The sequence below is a fragment of the Arachis ipaensis genome, chromosome B06, assembly GCF_000816755.2.
Source record: "Arachis ipaensis cultivar K30076 chromosome B06, Araip1.1, whole genome shotgun sequence".
In the NCBI taxonomy this organism is placed as follows: Eukaryota; Viridiplantae; Streptophyta; class Magnoliopsida; order Fabales; family Fabaceae; genus Arachis; species Arachis ipaensis.
In genome coordinates this window covers 58,626,100-58,641,097 of record NC_029790.2, presented here as the reverse complement: position 1 = coordinate 58,641,097, position 14,998 = coordinate 58,626,100, and the positions used below count along the sequence as shown (strand labels likewise).

At 38.5% G+C, this 14,998-nt stretch overlaps 1 long non-coding RNA gene across 1 annotated transcript in view; it reads left to right on the top strand.

Moving 5' to 3' along the window:
• Positions 1-12,598, top strand: part of LOC110263335 — a 17,402-nt gene extending 4,804 nt beyond the window's left edge. The window contains exons 2-3 of the long non-coding RNA XR_002348800.1: positions 10,033-10,039; positions 12,588-12,598. This is a non-coding gene — a long non-coding RNA (uncharacterized LOC110263335). The remainder of the gene's footprint in view (positions 1-10,032; positions 10,040-12,587) is intronic.

The following is a 14,998-nucleotide window of genomic DNA, read 5'->3' as shown; positions in this document are numbered from 1 at the left end:
AAAGAGGGGTGACGCGATCGCGTGGGTCGCGCGATCGCGTCGCTGGAATTCGTGCTAAACGCACGACTCCAGCGCCGTTTCGGCGCAACTCTCTGTCTCCTTTTGGGGTGATATGCAATCCATGCAACACGATCGCGTCGCTCACGCGGTCGCGTCGGATTGGTATTGGGTAAGTGACGCGATCGCATGGGACATGCGATCGCGTGGGCCAATTTGTGCGAAACGCACAAGAGCCGCACGATTCCAGCCCAACTTTCTGTTTGTTGGATCCTTACGCCGATATATATATCACGTGGCCGCGTGGGTCACGCGGTCGCAAGGGTGGTGTTTTTTGCGATATGACGCGATCACATGGGGCATGCGGTTGCGTCGTGCAACCCTTTTTTTTTTAACTGAAAAATGCAGGATGCAGTGATTAACATGAATGCTATACATGATTCCAGGTTAATGTTAAAATAAAAAAAAGGGTAAATTGAAAACAATAAACAAGAAATAGATTGAGAAAGAAGCGACCATACCATGGTGGGTTGTCTCCCACCTAGCAATTTTAGTTAAAGTCCTTAAGTTGGACATTGGAAGAGTATCCTGTTATGGTGGCTTATGTTTAAATTCGTCCAAAAATTTCCACCAGTGCTTGGAATGCCAATAGCCTCCGGGGTCCAAACTAGGCATGTAAAGCTTCTGAGCAGCTTCAAACAGATATTCAGCCTCCCGGGATGACGAATGTCAGAATATAATCTATGATCCCAAGCTATGTTTTTAGCTCCACCTCCGTTTTGATTTGTAAGTTTCCATTCGGGCGGGTTAAAAAGTAGAATCTCACTGTGGTGACCAAACATTTTTCGTGGTCCATGCAATTGAGCATGATACTAATCCGTGTACTTCGAGGTGAAGCGTGGAACCTTATTGAACCTGGTGCACCAGTTCTGAGTACGAGCCAATTCCCTCTTACTCTTAAAGCCGCAGAGAGCTCTAAGTTGGCCATCTGTTTCAAGCAAACCATATTCAAGTGAATAACTAAAATTATAAGTTAAGGATTGTACCCACTTGAAGCTTGTATTAGGTGGTAATGGCCTTGGGATAGGTGTTTTTGGTGGTTCTGCAAGTTCCATTTCCTTGTGCTCTTCTGTGAATTCTTCCACTTCCTTGCAAAGATTTTCAATTGTATCTGTATCCTGGTCAAAGTCTTCTATGTCTTCCTCATCACTCGAGTCATAGATTGGAGGTTGAGAGAAATCTACCTCCGCATCATCTTCATATTCACTTGGAGAAAAATCTTCGATCTCAGAGAATTCACTTGCGGACGCAAGTTCATCACTAGGGGAACTAGACTTGTGACTATCATCATCAAGGGAATTTGCTTCTTGGATTATTCCGTCTGATTCTTCGTAAACGACTTGCCTTGGAGATTGTACGGTATCCTCCTTAGCATCAACTGTAGCATCTTGGACGGAGTTTTCTTCAATTCTGGATTCCCAAGGAAGTTCAGCATCTCCTAGATCTTCAACCAACTCTTCTTCTTGAACAATGACAGCTTCTTCCACTTGTTCTAGTACGAATTCATTCTCTGTCTTGTCCACTGGAGTCTCTAGTATTTCTTTCATGCTACGCTCTTCATCGGGCTGTCCACATGGAGCTGTGGTTGATCCTTGTATATTTGAGCGCCTAGTGGCCCATTCAATTAGTGCTTGCTCCAGTTGTTGAATGGTTGTTTGAAATTTAATTACTGTTTCTTTTAGGCGATCCTCTGCTTCGCGATTTGCCGGACTTGGACATGATACAAAGGAAAGTGGTGATGATTGGAAATGATTGGATTGGTATGATGGGAAGCAATGGCAACTTAAATCAAAGAGAACAATCATAAACTGAAAAATACCTTAAATATCATTAATTCAAATAGAAATCTGTAACATGGAATAATTCTAAATTTAAATTATAATAATCAATTCAAAATATTGGAATCAAATAAATAAAAGTAAAATTGAAATAAAAGAACATTAAAACCTGGATCCAGAGTTACTCCCAAAACAAGAAGAAGTCCTAAATCCTAAGAGAGAGAGAGAGAATATCTCTCTAAAATAAATCTAAATCATGAAAACTAGAAATTGGCGAGCTCTCTCTGAATGGATGCATTCCTCCACTTTATAACCTCTAATCTATGCTTTCTGTACTTGGATCTGGGCCAAAAAGGGCTTCAGAAATTGCTGGGGGCGTATTCTGTAAATTCTGATACGTGGCCTCTATCACGCGTCTGCGTGGGTCACGCGGTCGCGTCATCTGGAGCTTTTCCTTTCCACGCAGTCGCGTCAGTCACGCGTCCGCGTCGTGGGTGTTCTACTCAAGGTGCGCGGTCGCGTCAGTCATGCGGCCGCGTCGCTGCTTCTTTGCTTCTGGCACGCGATCGCGTCGTCCATGCGATCGCGTGGATACCAGTTTCCTTAAAGCTCCGGTTTGCCTTCTCCTTCCATTTTTGTATATTTCCTTTTTTCATCCTTTAAGTCATTCAGCCTTAGGAAACCTGAAGCTACTCAACACACTAATCACGGCATCGAATGGAAATAAAGGTAATTAAAATAATTAATTTTTTTAAAGCTTAGGAAACATGTTTTTCACAATATGACATAATAAGGAGGGGAAAGTAAAACCATGCAATTAATGTGAATAAGTAGGTGAAGAGTTGAATAAATCACTCTAATTAAGCACAAAAGAACTCATGAAATATGGGTTTATCAATGCTTCAAAGGTTCCATACCCATAAACACACTATAGATTACCAGTGATTTTTCTGAAATAAAGGTTGATAAGTGATTTGAATATTCTGTTGAATTTTTTTACTGATTTAATTTTGTTGATGGAGTTGAGTTGGGGTTTATGGTTGATTTGAATGTTGTTGTAATTTTGATGTTGTAATTTGAATGTAAAATCCCATAAATTAATAAACAATTTGTAGAAAATTCGTACGGTGTTTTCTTAAGAATAGGTCGAATGATAATCCTATTCATAACATAACACGCGGTACTAACCGCATCCGCCTAAAAGTACTTAGGAATATTAGCCTCATTGAGCATAGTTCTCGCCATTTCTTCTAAATGACGATTTTTCCTTTCAACCACACCATTTTGTTGTGGTGTTCTAGGAGAGGAAAAATTATGCTCAATGCCATTTTCTTCACAAAAAGTTTCACTTTAGCGGTTTCACATGTAGAGATCTTCATATAATCATGCTCGTTAAGTGCACAATGAATGAAGTTGATGGCTTTATCATTAATTGCCACTTTCTTCCAATCATCGTCACTATATTCATCTTCTCCTTTCGGTACTTGCTTTGAGACGGAGACTTCTCCTTCTTTAGCGCTTGTTGTCTTTGTTGGAATGTGATTTCCATTCTCAATCACTTTCCAAATTCTCACATCTTGAGAACGGATCCAAATTCTCATCTTATTTTTCCAATAAGAGTAATTTGTTCCGCTAAAAAGAGGAGGTCTAGCGGTTGAGTTACCTTCACTAGTGTTGTTGTTGTTAAAGCTTGTGCTTGCCATGATCTTTTCCCTTAAACGGTTAAGTCTTTCAAAGGGTTAAGCTCTGATGCCACTTGTAGAACCTATGCACAATTACTCAAGAGGGGGGGTGAATTGAGTATTGCAACAACAATGAATCTTTTTGCGAAAGTTAAAGACAATATACAAAAGTGTTATTGTACTAGTATTTTTCCAAGAGCTTAACTCAATTGCTAAGCATTTATAAGGAGCTTTTACTTTCCAATAGACACCAACTCAAATAAATTGATCAAGCTTTTCACCAATCGGACTTAAGCTATTCCTTAAGTACTTACGAAGCTACTTTTCGATCACAATTTATTTGCTCAAAGGTAAAAGACAATAATATTGAAGAGATGAGTTTGGAGAGATGCAAACGCTATTTAGAGTGGTTCGGCACAATCCTTGTCCTACGTCCACTTTCTTTCTCAATCGCTATTGAGAAGTTCCACTATTGCCAAGCTTCAAGGTGCTCGCGCAAAACCTTTTACAATCCGAGTCCTTAGTTTCTAACACCTCACGGTATATGATCACCACTCGTATACTAACCCACTCCACTTAAAGATACCTTCTCTAAGATTTGCCTTGAGTACTTAGTATACTTCTTTGGTATCCTCACCGACTATAGTGTTTATAACTCTTGACTCAACCTTGGAGATCACACTCCAATTTACAAAGTGTACAAGAAAACAATTCTCAAAGAATTGTTGAGACGAAATGAGTACTCTCTAGAAGAGTGTATGATTACAAGTTTAGCACTATTGAACCAATTGATATTGCTCTCTCAAATTGTGTATTATAACACCTTAAAAAAATGTGTAGAATGAAAGAATATGAATAAGATAGTTTGCAGATACTCAAGTATTTGAAATAAGGCTTCAATCCATCTATTTATAGACTTCCCAAACCTTAGAAACGTTGGGGAGTTAATGGGATGGATTCTTTTTGTCAAAACTAGCCGTTTTTTTATGTTTTTGAATCATTTGCATCGATGCATAACACTTTGCATCGATGCAAATGTGTCTTTGAAGCTGAAATTTGAATTTTCAGCTAGGTTGCATCGATGCAAACATCTTTGCATCGATGCAAACCTTAAAGAATGGCTTAAAATCACTTCAAAATACTTAGGATTGATCTCAAACTTGTTGGAGTCAATTCCTATGCTTTTGTACCTTTGAAAACAAGTTTTTAAACCATTTGGCTAGCATCGAATTGCAAGATGTGCATCAAAACATTTTGTGAGTGTGTGTTGAGAGATTTAGCAATTGGTTCTTAACAAGAAGTTACCTAAGTCCTAAGACACTATACTTGTCTTCAAATGTTGTGGACTTGAGTTTCTTGTTGTTGTTGTGTTGCTTTCAACTCTTCATTCCTCAATGTTGAATGTTGGTTGATCTTTCAACATGCTTGTTCATTCAAGTTGTTTGTTGGTTTGTCTTTCATGTCGTTTGTTGGTTTGTCATTCATCAAAACCTACGAATACAAACTTCGCATACAAGCAACATGATTTACACAATTAACTAAGAAATTAATTATGAGCCTAAGGGATTAGAAAATTAAATTTTATAATTTGAAAAAGTAAAAATATTTAGAATAAGAATTAAAATACTAATTTTAAAGGTTTTGGCCCAAAATTGGGCCAGCGAGCTAAATCAGTTGGACCGGGCCCATAATCGGCCTAACATATGTAACCCAAGTTTGGAGGCAATTCAGCCTCACTCTCACCACAATTAGGGAATCATGCTGAAAGTGAGAAGGGGGAAGCTTTGTTTCATTATTCACCCCGACCTTCAATCACCCATAACTTTCGATCTGGAGCTCCGATCGCCGCACAAGTTTGCGGCCATGCATTCCTCTCGTCGAGCTCTTCAATTCTATCTGATTGATTTGGTAAGAAATCTCAACATTCATGCCCATTTCTCCCTTTCCTATAATTTCACGTTTTTGGTTTTGGGAATATTGGATTATTGTGATTTTGGTTGTTTAGGGGCACTCTAGCGTGAACTATAAGTTGGTTTCATCCCAATTCTAAGTGACAAAGGTGCGGAATCACTAAACTCTTGTATATTATTAAATTAGTGAATCTTAGAATTGATTATGAAGGAATTGAATGAAATTAGATTGAATACATATAAAATTGAAGTCAAATTGGTGGACTTGAATGCTTGAATTGGAAATATGGTGGCTGGAAACTTGTCGGTGTCGGTTTGAAGGCTTGGAAGTTGTGAAAGAGGAGGTTTTCAGTGGTACTTGAGCTTGTGAGGATCGGCCAAGGTATGATTTCAGTTTCTCGTAGTTAATGTGTAATGTTACGTGAAAACATAGGCTAGTTATCTGTAAAATATGTTAAACTATGTGGACTTGTGGATTGTTGTTGTGAATTGAAATTTTATGTTGAATGACATTAATGTGTAATTAATGATTATCATGATAAATTGTGGTGAAATTCGGCCGGAGGCCGTGTCCAGATAAGTATGATTGATTGGAATGAATGTTAGTTATTGATTGTGATGATGTTTGAGGGTAATGTGGATTTGATGGTGAAATTTGGTGAAATATAGTTGAATTTGGAAACTTTGAATTGAAGCGGTTAGGAATTGGGTGATAAAGTTTTGAATGATTGGAAAGTGATTGAGAAATGATTGCTAATGTGTAGTAATGTGTTTAGTATTCAATTATGAGTGTTTTGATATTGAATCTGGTTGGGGTTTGGTTGGTTTTAAATTGAGCATTTTGGAAAAATAAGCAGATTTGCAAGTTTTGGTAAAAATCTAATTTCAACCTACTTTGGTGGGCCAAAATTTAGCTTCCGAACCCTCAAGTTTGGTGAAACTTATTTTGAATTGAAAATTGGGTCCGTAAAGTTTATAACGTTTGAAGAACATGCAATAAATGATTTTTAACGAAAAAGTTATGCTCGTTCAAAGTTTGGTGTAAAAAACAACTGATTTTCTGGAACTTAGTAGCTTTTTACCAATTCTGCTATGTGCGCATACTGATGGTGTATTTTTGGAAAATGAATTCCAACACCCAAAACTAACCGGCAAGTGTACCAGGTCGCATCACGTAATAATAACTCACATGAGTGAGGTCGATCCCACAGGGATTGAAGGATTGAACAATTTTAGTTTAGTGGTTGATTTAGTCAAGCGAATCAAGTGTTGGTTTGAGTGGTTTGTAATTGATAGAAGTTAAATTGCATGAAATGTAAAGGGAGAGGAAAGAATTGCAGTAAATTAAAGAGAACAGAAAGTAAAAGTGCTGAATCTTAAAGAACAAGTAAATTAAATTACAGAAGCTTAGATTGCAAGAAATGTAAATGACTGAATCTTAAAGTGAATTGCAACAAACAGACGAGCAAAAGATGAATTAAATTGAAGTAGATCTCAAACAGAAAAGTAAAAATGCTTGAAGAATTAAAACAAAAAGTAAATGTAGCTTAATTGCAGAAGTTAAAAGAGAAATTGAAGATCTCAGGAGTGGAAGAGACTAGAAAACAAGTCTAGATCTCAAATCCTTCCTTGATCCAACAAGAACAATTGCAAAAGAAATGGAAAAGTAAATTGCAGAAGAAAAGAGAAGAATGAAAGTAGTAAACAGAATTTAATAGAATTATGCAAAAAGATAAACAAGAGATCTCAAGGTGAGATTGAAACAGAATTTCTTTAATTCTTCACCCAAGATCCAAGACAAGAAGTAAAGAGTGCTCAAGCAAGAACAAGGAAGAAGAGAAATCAATTCTCCTTCCAAATTCTCCAAGATCCAAATTCAAAGTAAAAATTATAAAAATTATAAAATGAAAATTCTCAAAGAAGCCAAAAAGATATTTACTAAATTAAACTAGCTTCTATTTATACACTTTATATTCTTGGATTTTAGAATTTAGGTGGGCTTTTTTTTAATTTGGTGGAGAATTGAATTTAAATTGAATTTTGGTCCAATATTTAGCCCAAGAGTGTTGCTCCCAGTGGAGTGCTCTGCTCTTGTGGGGAGCAGAGCATTGAGGCTTGTCTTTGGCCTCTTTGTTGCGTGCCAAGTTGGGTATCAATCAGGATAGCGCTCCGCTCTTGTGGAGAGCGTAGCATTGGCTTGCCTTGGTGTGTGTCTTGTGCACTCCAAGCTCTTTGACCGTGTCATGTTGCGCGCTCCAAGCTTCCCTGGCCGTGTCATGTTATGCAAGGAATGAGGAGAGTAGCGCTCTGCTCTCCTTGGGAGCGTAACACTCCTTTTGCTTGGGTGAGGTCCCAAGTTCAAAACTTGTTGGAGGCATGCGCTGGTTCTTTTTCTTTGTGAAGGAAATGGCGCCTTACTCCTTGCTTCCTTAAGGTGCTTTGTTCGATCCTTGGGGGTAGCATTTTAGCCATTTTTGGCTTATTTCCTTTGTGAGTAGCGCTCCCCCACTCCCCCTTGCTCCTGAGTTCGAACCTTGTGGCAAGCATTGGCAAACATTTTCCCTTGTAATTGTTTGGGATGAAGCCCGATAATGCTCTTGGCAAGAGCGGAGCATCATTCTTCTCCCCTTTCTTTCTTGGTTCCAAATTGTGCTCCGCTCACAAGGGGAGCATAGCATCAAGCCTTGCTTTCTTGGTTCATTGTTGTGCTCCCTTGAGAGAGTGCTCCGCTCCTGAAGAGAGCGTTGTGCTTCCTTCTTCCATGTGCCATGCTTCCTAATTTCCTTTGCCACACTCTTCTTTTCCTTGGGCCACGCTTCTTAGGCCACACTTTCTTGTTTTCTTCTTTTCTTCACCTACAAGTAATCAAAACAACCAATCAAAGTATCACCAAATTCACAAGGTTTATAAATCATTTAAATATCAATTAAATTTAGTTTAAACCTCATGATTTAGTATTAATTAAATGGTGATTGATTGATTCAAAGAAACCATGCAATTCCATTCCAAATTACTTACTTACAATGCAAGAAAGTGCATAAAACCTAATAAAAACAAAGAAAAAGACTAGTAAAACTAGGCTAAGATGACTTGTCATCACAACACCAAACTTAAAACTTACTTGTCCCCAAGCAAGCATTAAACATAAGAGAAGATAACATGAAATAGAGAAGTATGCATGTCCTTATTTAGCGTATAGTTGAACTTGGTTCATGGGGTTTTATGCAGATCAATAGTAGCTCATTTATTACTTGCTGTTAAACAGGCAATGTTTCCTCAAGGGTTCACTAAGGTTGCTACTACAATGCCTTACTTTTTGCTTACTTCCCTTGTTAACTTTTTCCTTCTTTCTTTTGCTTAGAGAGCTTATTACTTATTGAAGGCTTGGTGGCAAATGTTGCAGTAGCCTTTGGCTTAATTATACTCAATATTCCTTCACCACAGACACATGGCTCATTTTTTTCTTCCTAGGATCATTGATGCCCAGCATCTCTTTGGATAACTAAGTGTTTTGTAGCTAGGTTGCTCTTTATTGTGGACTTTCAGTTGGCAATCCCAAATCAGTTGATCTAAGTGGCCAAGTTTTGAAATACTCCTTAGAACTTACTTGTCCAAGCATATCCTAGTACAAAAACACCACAGGCATGTGTCCTAGTGTCCAAGCTATTAGTGTCTAGCCTTATTGTTTGTTTCTTTGACACTTTTTGGCTTTTATATTTCTTTTTCTTTCTGTTTTGATTCATTTTCAAGGGATTTTTATTAGTTGAAGGATCACAGTAGCAAACTAGCTTAAGCTTCAAGTAACATGTCATTATGCAGCAATTATTTTGTGAGCTAACAATTGAATCAAACACATGCCACCACTAACTTTCATCCTAACTTTTGCAACATTGAACAATTACTTTTCTAAATCAAATATCTTTCTTTTATTCAAACAGCAAAGGGAGCAAAATAGAATATTCAAGCTAATGAAGGATGACAATTATTATGCAGATAACTTTTTAAGCTAAAATATATGCAAAACAAAGAACAATTGGAGGTATATCATGTTTCAGATACACATCTTCCTTATTTAGTTTGAAATAATGAAAGAACTTCACCACCATCTAGTTGTCATGTCCCTGATTATTGCTTGATTCTCCCTTCTTCTTCTTTCTCTTCCAGAGCTTGGAGTAGTCCTGAATTTCTTCACTAGGGCACCTTCTATCCCAGACAGGATCTAATAGACCTGAGAGCCCAACTGCCTCCAATCTTTCATGTGTTACCTCTTTGAAGTGATGAGATCTTGCTTTCTGTCGATCTCTAAATTCTTGGCACTACTCAAATGGTTTGATTTGTGGATCTAGTGCTGGCATATTGTGGGTCAAATACTCTAACCTTGCTTGCATATTTTCATCAGACTCTATTTGTTGCACATGTCTAATCTCTCCAATAGTATGATGAATATTTTTCCACTGATACAAGTTGTGAGTATATTCCCTATATTTGGCTTGGGTCAGGAACATTTTGTCATATGACTCTTGAAGTCTTGTTGTTTGTTCTCTTTGCCCCTCAAGAATCTTGGCTTGAAATTCTTGTTGTTGGACCATCATTTGTTGCTGCCAGCTCTCTAGTTTTTCCTTCATTCTGTGCTGCCAAGCTTCATTTTGCTCCCTATCTTTTAAATATTGCTCCCGGTGCTGTAGATATTGCTCTTGGTGCCATGAATATTGCTCTTGTTCTCTCACATTTTGTTGTGATATTTCCTCAAGAGCTCTTTGTAGTTGACTCATATCTATGGCACTGTGAGCTTGCTCTTCCCCTTCCTGTGATCTTCTTCTCCTTTGGGGCTTTCTTCTTGATCATCATCCTCAGTAATTCCTTCCATGTTTCTCTTTGTGATCCCCGTCCCATTTTTTACTTTCTCTGTGTCCTCATCTTCAAAAATCACTCCAACTTTGTTGCATAGCCTTAGAATGGTGCTTGGATGGCCGAGCCTAGTTGATTTATTTTTGCTCTCAGCTATCTCTTGAATACTATCGGCTATGAGTTGTGCAAGGTTGATTTCTCCCCCATGTAAGATACAGTATGTCAAGAGTGCTCACTTGATTGTGACCCCTGAGGTGTTTCCAGTAGGGAGTATAGATCTCCTCACTATCTCATACCACCCCTTGGCCTCAGGAATGAGATTTATTCTTTTCAATTGGCTTGGGATTTCTTTTGAATCTCTTTCCCAGTCTGTGTCTTCCAAGCATATACCCTGTAAGATCTCATCAGGGTCATTTTCTCCCTGCAGTCTGGCCTCATAGCTGAGCTCTTCATAAGTTATGGTTCTCAACTTCAAGGCCCTTGTAATGTATGCTGGACTGAAATCCACTTCAACTCCTCTAACATAACTTTTGTAAGGGATGTTGTCTTCACTCTCTTTCACAGTATTTGCATAAAATTCCCTGATCATGACTGCACTAATCTTGGTGAGAGGATCGCATAGAAGATCCCACCTTCTTTCCATAGTGATTTACCTCATGATGGAGTATTCCCCGTCCCTCAGCTCAAAACCCCTCTCATGAATGATGTTCTTTGTTTTCATGAATCTATGATATTTTCTTTCATGAAACTGAGATCTAAACTTCCTTGTATCATAGGATGGGGGCTCGGTTACCATTGGTTCCTTCCCTTGTCTTCTCTTTGAACTTGATGAAGCCATGAATTCAATTTGAGGGAGAAGGCAAAGGTGGATTTGTGGTTGGTTGAGGTACAATTTTATAGTGTAAAGAGAATGAAGAAAGAAATGTTGCTGTTGAGAGGGAAGTGAGAGGTGTTTAGGATTGCACAAGGTGGAACAAGGACTTATGATTGTAAGGAAGACTTGTATGAATATGTGATGCAAGAAATGTCCCAACCTATTTATAGGCAGGGCGTTAAAGCTTTGGACGAAGACCATACTTGAAGAGGGATTCGGTCATGACTTATGAAGGGTGGAGATTGAGTTGAACAACATAGTAACTTCATAAGATGAACGGCTTGCATGTTCTCTTGAGGATTGACAAGGATTCTCTTCCCATTGGTTGCATGAGGTTCGTCCTCCAAGGTGAGTAGCATGCAGATTTTTGCTTTCCAAGGTAGGCACACCTCTCTAGGCACATGTGATCCTTCTCTCTTGGCTTGTCATAGCTGTATCTTCATCTTGTCTTTTCCTCAACCTTCTTTTTCCTAATTAAATGAAAATGGTATACTTTAGGACACAATTGTAGCACGGTGATGAAGTGGTGAATGCTTGGATTATTTATTATGTTTCTTAGTCATAAAAGACCAATTGTGTCCCTTACTTAGTGAACCAAGGTTTGGTGAACACCAAACTTGTCTCTTGCTAAGGGATTGATGTCAAATGCAAGCAATTTATCACAATTGATGCTTTCATCATAAGTTCTAATTCATTTTCTAATATAAATTCCTGAAATAAAACAATGTATGATTCATCTATGCATGACTTTGATTTTTTGAACAAAAGTTGATTCTTCTGAAAATTAGTACATATGCAGACACCAAACTTAATGTTTGGTCAAATACTTCATCGAGATGACTAAGCATATGATCTAAGAATGCTTGAAAAGCTGATTTTTGTGTGCTGTCAAGCACACCAAACTTAGAAGTCTGGCATGTGTTTCAAAATAGTGTATGCATCTGTCAAGTATATCTAATAAAATTCAAAATCATGCTAAGGTGATCATAATTTATTGAATTCAAAAACGAGCAAGAATCTTAAATCATGGGTTGCCTCCCATGGAGCACTCTTTTATTGTCATTAGCTTGACATTGGACCCCTCTTTTATGGTGGTTGATGACTGTAGTGTCTCAGCTTATCCCCCCTGACTGTGAGCTTCTTCTTTGTTCCTTGATGTTCAATTTCGGCATGCTCTAGCGAGAGTATTTTGCTGACAGTATAGTAGTCATCAGCTTGTTGGATTGCCCCCAGTTGTTGATAGATCAACTGTACTTTATCACCCTTGGAGAACCCCTCTGTTGGAATCTTTTTGTTCTTCCAACCCTTTTTAGTCTTGTTCTTTTTTTTCTTCCTTCTTTTTGCTGATCCTCCTTCTTTGACAGTAGGTTTCACTTTGGGACTCTTCTTCTCAATGGTACTTCAATGTCTTCTTGAATTTCTTCATCATTCTACACAGTCTCTCTCTCTTTTTGCTCTGCTGTATTATCTATTTCTTGCTTTGGAAGGTAACTGCTGATTGTCTTGTTAATTCCTTCCTTCCACTACAAGTTTTTCCTGTCAGTTTCCATGTAGTCTTTCTTTTCATCAATGAGTTATGTTTTTGGAAATACATTCAGGGTGACGCTTTCATCATGCATTCTGAGGGTTAACTCTCCTTGCTCTACGTCTATAATGGCCCTAGCAGTGGCCAAGAATGGTCTCCCCAGTATAATGGAATCACCTTCATCCTCATCTGAATCTAAGACCACAAAATCTACAAGAAAGATGAATTTGTCTACCTTGACTAGAAGGTTCTCAATCACACCCCTGGGACATATCACTGACTTGTCCACCAATTCTAAAGACATCTGTACTGGTTTCACTTCTTCTATGCATAGCTTTTTCACTAGAGAGGAAGGCATCAGATTGATACTAGCCCCTAAGTCACACATTGCCTTGTTGATGGTCATACTGCCAATGGCACAAGGTAGAAAAAAACTTCCAGGATCTTCAAGTTTAGGGGGGAGTCCTTTCTGGATTAATGCTCTGCATTCTTCAGTAAGCAGTATAGTTTCATTTTCTTGCCAACTTCTCTTCTTATTAATAAGCTCCTTCAAAAACTTGGCGTACAGGGGCATTTGCTCTAGTGCTTCAGCCAGGGGAATGTTGATCTCCAATTTCTTAAAGATTTGGAGAAATTTAGGGAAGTGTTGGTCCTTAGTCTCCTTGTTGAACCTTTGGGGATATAGCAATGGAGGTGTGAAGTTCACTCCCTGCCTGTGATCCTTGGTTGGTTCTTCAATTGCTTCCTTCCCTTTTCTTGAAATTTTTGGCTGCTCCTCCTTTTCTTGAGCCTGCTTTGAAGTTTGCTTGCTTGCTGTTGCATCCTCATCATTGGCTTCCTCTTTTTCACCATGTTTCTTGTCATTTTCCCTTGGCTTCTTAGTTGCTTCTTCATTTTTTACCAAGATCTTTCCACTCCTTAGCTGTATAGCTTTGCATTCCTCTTTTGGATTAGGAATGGTGTCACTTGGGAGTGAGCTTAAAAGTCTCTCAATAGCAATTTGCTTGGAAAGCTGTTCAATCTGTCTTTCCTTATTCTTCATGGAAGCTTCTTGGTTCTTTGTTGTCATCTCTTGGTGCTTCATCATTTTCTCCATTAAGATCTCCAAGTTGGTGATCCTCTCAGAGTCCTATGAGATTGGTTGGTTGTGGGGTGTTGAGGGTTGAGGATAAGTATTTTGATTGGTGGCTTGGTTATTGGATGGATGATGGTTAGAATTGGGGTAAGTATTTTGTGGTTTTCTGTATGTGTTTTGGTTATTATTCTGCTGGTTGTTGTGGTTTGTGTTTTTCCAACTGTTTTGATTTGTAGTCCTTTGCCATGGCTGTTGAGTTTGATTGTGATTGTCTCCCCATCTGAGGTTGGGGTGGTTCTTCCTGGAGGGGTTGTAAATGTCACCATAAACCTCATTTGGCCCAGAATTTTGGTTGTGCATATACTGGACGTTTTCTTGCTGTTGATCCTCTTGAGTTTCTTTATTTATCCCCCATGTGGATGATGGTTGGCTTGTGTTGACTGCTGCAACTTGGAGGCTATCAATCATTTTGGCCATTTGCTCAAACTGTTGTTGAATTTGCTGCTGCATCATTTTGTTTTGAGCTAAGATTGAGTCCACTCCTTCCAACTCCATCACTTCTTTCCTTTGTGATGGTTGGCGTTGCCTTTGGTGAGCAAAGAAATACTGGTTGTTAGCCACCATATCAATGAGATTTTGGGCTTCCTCTGCAGTCTTCATCAATTATAGAGAGCCTCCTGCTGAGTGATCAAGAGCCTCCTGAGATTTCAATGTCAGACCTTCATAAAAATTCTACAATCTGTCCCATTCATTGAACATTTCAGGAGGGCATTTCCTAATTAGAGCCTTGTATCTCTCCCATGCTTCATAGATGGGCTAAGTGTCCATTTGTGTGAATGTTTGTACTTCAGTCTTCAACCCAATGATCCTTTGAGGTGGGTAAAATTTGGCAAGGAACTTGCTCACTAGATCGTCCCAATTGTTGATTGGTAAACCCATATTTTATGATATATATTGTGCTCAATTTAAGTGATTTATTCAACCCTTCACCCACTTATTCATGTAAATTGCATGGTTTTACTTTCCCTTCCTTATTATGTGATATATGTGAAAAACACGTTTCCAATGCTTTAAAAATAATTATTTTAATTACCCTTTATTACCATTCGATGCCGTGATTTGTGTGTTGAGTAGTTTTAGATCTTCTAAGGCAGGAATGACTTAAAGGATGGAAAGGAAACATACAAAAATGGAAGGAAATCACAAAATGGAGTTTTTGAAGAAACTGGCAGCGACGCGAATGCGTGAC